Source organism: Palaemon carinicauda, chromosome 6, assembly GCF_036898095.1.
Source record: "Palaemon carinicauda isolate YSFRI2023 chromosome 6, ASM3689809v2, whole genome shotgun sequence".
Taxonomy (NCBI): Eukaryota; Metazoa; Arthropoda; class Malacostraca; order Decapoda; family Palaemonidae; genus Palaemon; species Palaemon carinicauda.
In genome coordinates this window covers 112355818-112360817 of record NC_090730.1, presented here as the reverse complement: position 1 = coordinate 112360817, position 5000 = coordinate 112355818, and positions in this window count along the sequence as shown.

Here is a 5000-nt window from a genome sequence, read left to right as displayed (position 1 = left end):
ACATGATATGACCGATTAAGAATACTTAGTACCGCAGGTATGGCAATATCCCAGATGGGGTCTGATCCCCCTAGTGTAAGTCTTAATATATTTAAAACCTTCCTATTCGCTCTTTCCACTAGCCCATTCGACTGTGTGTGATAGATCATGGTATTGATTTTCTTTATGCCAAGGAATTCACACAACAAGTTAAAGAAATGATTATCGAATTCTCCACTCGCGTCAGAGATTATCATATGTGGAATTCCATGTTTACAAATGTAGCACTCATAAAACTTCCTAGTGCATTTGACTGCGGTTTTAGTTTTAAGCGCTATCAGTTCTGTATATTGAGTCAAAGCATCTATAATTACAAAAGGGTGCTTATTTACTCTGTCTGACTCGTAAGACCCTGTTAATAAATCTAAGTGTACTCTTTCAAAGGGTTGATTGGGCACGGGATAAGACCCTTGGCAGACAGGTGTTTGTTTTCCTGACAAGTGTGACAATTAGCTATGTGCTTTTTTTTATCTGTAAGCATTATGCCAATAAAACAATGATTTGGCTTTCTGTGACATTATGGAGAACCCCGGGTGGTCATGCAATGGATTAGCATGCAACCAATTTAGGAAAGTGGGTATAAGTGAGATTGGTACCCCTACCTTGTCGTTAGTCACTTGTGGTGTATTGGGGGTTTTCCTTGTCATGGATCTACACAAAATATTATCTTTGATTATATAATTCTGCTGTGTATATATTCCTTTTTCTTAGGATTTCCGTTCAAAGCATTCATAATTTTTACTAATTGCTGAGCTTTTCTTTGATCAGTCTGTATTAGTTCAGCCCTCCAGCCCAGATCTTCCTGTACAGATACAGTTTTAACAATAGGCATGGATGTTAATATATCTATTAATTCAGCTAATGGCTCCATACAAGATGACGCGGGGTTGCGTGATAATGCGTTAGAAATGATATTTGCTTTCCCAGGTAAATCCGATCCTCAAATGCCACCGTGTTCGTTTGGGGCTGTTACTAAAGCCTTTAAAGATGTCGGTTAGGCGTTTATGATCAGTAAGAACCTTGACGGGATAACCATATATTATGCACTTAAAATGCACTAGTGAATTAACAATAGCTAGCCCTTCCTTGTATATTACTGCATATTTACTTTTGGAAGGTCTCAGTTTACGTGAATAAAAAGCTATTGGGAAAAACTGTTCGTCTTATTGCTGAAGCAATACCCCACCTACTCCTAAGTCTGAGGCGTCTGTTGTAATGAAGAATTCCTTACCGAAGTCAGGAAATTTGAAGATAAGAGAACTACACAGTTCATTTTTCAAGGTATCAAACGCCTGTTGATGCTGTTCAGACCATAGGAAATCTACGCCCATCTTCGTAAGGTCGGTTAGGGGAGCGGCTATTATTGAAAAATTGTGTATAAAACACCTGTAATACCCACTACACCCCAGAAATTGCTGTATTCTCTTGACATTAGTAGATACCGGAAAGTTACGGATAGCTGACACCTTATCGTGGACTACTTTAAGACCTTGACTAGACACCATAAAACCTAAATAGACTATTTATGTTCTGAGGAATTCACACTTACTAATCTTTACCCTTAAATTATGCTGTCTTTGTCTCCGTAGCACTAGCTCCAGTTTACATGAATGTTCTTCTAAGGTATTAGAAAAGAAGAAGGTCGTCCATTTAGGCAAGCAATATGTCCCCTAACAAGTCTCCAAACACTATGTTGATCATTTTATTAAATGTTATGGGAGTACAACGTAAACCAAAAGGCATACGCAAAAATTCATAATATCCCCTGGCTGTGCTGAAGGCAGTGTATGGGATACTATCTTCTAATGATATCTGGTGAAAGCCTTTAAGTAAGTCCAATCTAGTAAAATATTTGTTCTGACCGAGCAAACATAAAATATCGTCAGTACATGGCACTTGGAATCGATCATGGATCGTTTCCTCATTTAAGCTACGAAAGCCTACGCAGATACGCTATGTTTGATCTGGAAAATTATAAGGGCTGTTCAATTTCCTAATGATTCCTCCTTCTAGCATTTTACATACTTCATCATTTATCTCATTCTGGAATTTCATAGGGAGTCTGTACGAAGGTACAGAGATAATTTTCTGCTTTTCTTTTAAACTTATTTGGTGTTCTATGACATTCCTTTTACCTAAAGATCCATCCATAATGGAGGAAACATCATGATATTTAGTTAAAAGATAAAAAAAAAATTCTGCTGAGTATCCTCTTCTTGAATGCCTTTAGTGATTTTATTTTTTATAGATAGCCAAAGGGATTCATCCGCAACTGATTGAGCATGATTGATCTCAGCGACGGTAAGAATGCTATGTTTATAAATTTCCACATTTTTGTGAATTACTAAAGCGATATTCAAATGATTACAGACTTCAATATTACATTGTTGTTGTGAGCCAACTGTATAAATAGCTTGGGTAACGGACAATCCGTTAGTTTTCAGAGTGTCAGAAAGGATTAATATTCCAAATCCCGGCAAAGTTTTTTTACTCGCCCTTATATATTCGAAGTTATGTTCGGCTCGATAGATTGCATACAAGATGATATTATGGCTGAACGAGAATTCTGTTGGGTTGCATATATTAATTCTTAATTGTGAGACAAGTTATTGGTTCTTCAACGTATGTCACTGTTTTATTTATCGTCTCCTTTTTATCCAAAACTGATTTTAAGGTATTAGAAGACTTATAGAATTTTCCTTTGATATACACGCTGTGTTTGGCAGGGGCTATGGTAATGTTTTGAGTGCCCATAGACGGGTATCCTATAATTACAGCTGGATACATATCAATGCTTTGTACAACGATAAAAGTATCGGCAAACGTGCTCTTACCGACCTTGTACTGAACATGAGTTACTCCAATTACATTTGATTCCTTATTTCCTATACCCGAGAGCCTTACTCCGGACTTTTCTAGAGGGAAGTATGAAAATAAAAAGTGATGAGTCCTCAAATCCATGATATTACGTGGACTACCAGAGTCAAAAAATAAAGTGAAGGATCGGTGTTCTAAATTTACAGTATATAATGTTGGTCGTAACTCATTTTGGCTTATTATTGCGTGAATTATTGCCTCACAATAATTTGATGAATTATCAAATGTATTATTTGATATAAAAGATGATGATATGAATGACCCAACATCACTCTCTCCCCCATTGGAGTTAACTGCCTGGTATTTGCTTTGCTTTGCACATTCTGAAAATTCGTCTGACCTTGCGGGTTCTGGCTAGACGGCCCAGGAACAGAGTTACTTGAAGCACTATTTGTTTGTTTTTGATTTTGAACTGCATTACCGTTCTCCTGTTTCTTTTTATTAAACCTGAGGATTTTTCTTTCTGTTTCCATAAGGAACTGTCTGCGTGTTTCTAGGATTCTGCTGTTGATTACGCGAGAAACATCAACTATGTCAAAAATTGACATTTATTCCCCTTGAATAAAAATATTCTTAGTTTTAAGAGTATTCGTTTTCTAAGGTATTTCCCAGTTTCTATGAATATATGTTTAAAATGTGATTATTTTACTCCACAAAAGTAGTTTTATTATATTAACTATATCAATGAGTTTGTATGAATTATTATAATAATATTTAAAGTAATAAGCTACCTTTCTTGCAAATTTTATCCATCTAGATCACATTAGATAACGTATCATCCCATTGTTGTCAAACTTCTTCCTGTGGAGATTATATATATTGTTTGATTATTGTAAGGGCACATGCCAGTTATTTAAACTTGCCTACTGGACGAAACACCCTTTTTTTTGTATGTTGGGTTACAATTAAATCACTTGATGTTTGTTACGTAACCCTTGCAAATTTGTAAATGTGACAACATTGTACTCCTCCCAAGTTCTCTTCTAGGGAGGAAATGTGACGCGGGCGGGCTTCTACCAGTGGACTCCAAAAGGCAAGTACTTAGAAGATGTTCTCCTGAATCCGACCACCATCATCACCTCGTGAACCATCGCATTGTTGCAGCAAAGTTCTTATAAGAATACTATGTAACTCCATTTATATTTGTTCAATTTTTTATCAAGTAACGTAAATTTTGTTCATTTGTGGTAATGTTAATGTTCGCTCTTTAACGTAACTCTAATGATTTTTGATTGTGTACTTTAAATATTAAATATATGTCAAACTTTTTAATTGAGTCTTTGTGAACCCGTGTGGCATCACTCCTAAAAGAATTGGTGCCGGAAATATAGTTTGAATCAAAGATAAACGTAAAATGTCTTTTACGTAAGTTTGTTTCCCTGTTCTGTGACTTGGCCTCGTGCAAAACTGGTGCACGAGGGTTTACAGTTTAAAGAAAGTAATCATATGTGGTTGTAAATTCCCCAGTATTTCACCACATTCTGGTCCTTCGAATGAACCGGATGCCATAACGATTCACAAAGAAATTTTTTGGATGTTAAAGATAAATTGCGATAAAGTTCACGTGGTTGATGGTCGGCGTCAAAGTCATTCTAGTATAGCTGGCATGTGTCCAAAGTTATTTGGTGAGCAGGGTAAGGTATTGAATTATTTGGAGTGTTTTACCAAGTAATCTGTTTTATGGAACATTATTTGTTCGTTAATTACTCTGTGAATAAATTTTGTTGAATTTCGTTGCCTTTATTTTTGAACTTAGGTTTCGTGACCAGATGTATTTAAGAGCACGTGGTCAAATTGTCTAGCATTTAGTGCATGTTATATTTGAATCAGGGTTAGATAATTTGCCATATATTTTCTGATATTTGTTTTCGCTATTGATTCATTAACGAGATTATGGAGTCCAAGATTAAGGTAGTTATTGAAGGGGAAATTATTTCCTTACAAGATTTGCTCGATGAGTCAGGTAGCTGCATTGGTGATACCGATACACCAAAATCGACTCTTGTAATGTATAAACGTTGTCTTACTGAGGGTCAAGGACGTTTTGAAGATTTTTGGTCACAGAATGTGACGATTTTTTCACA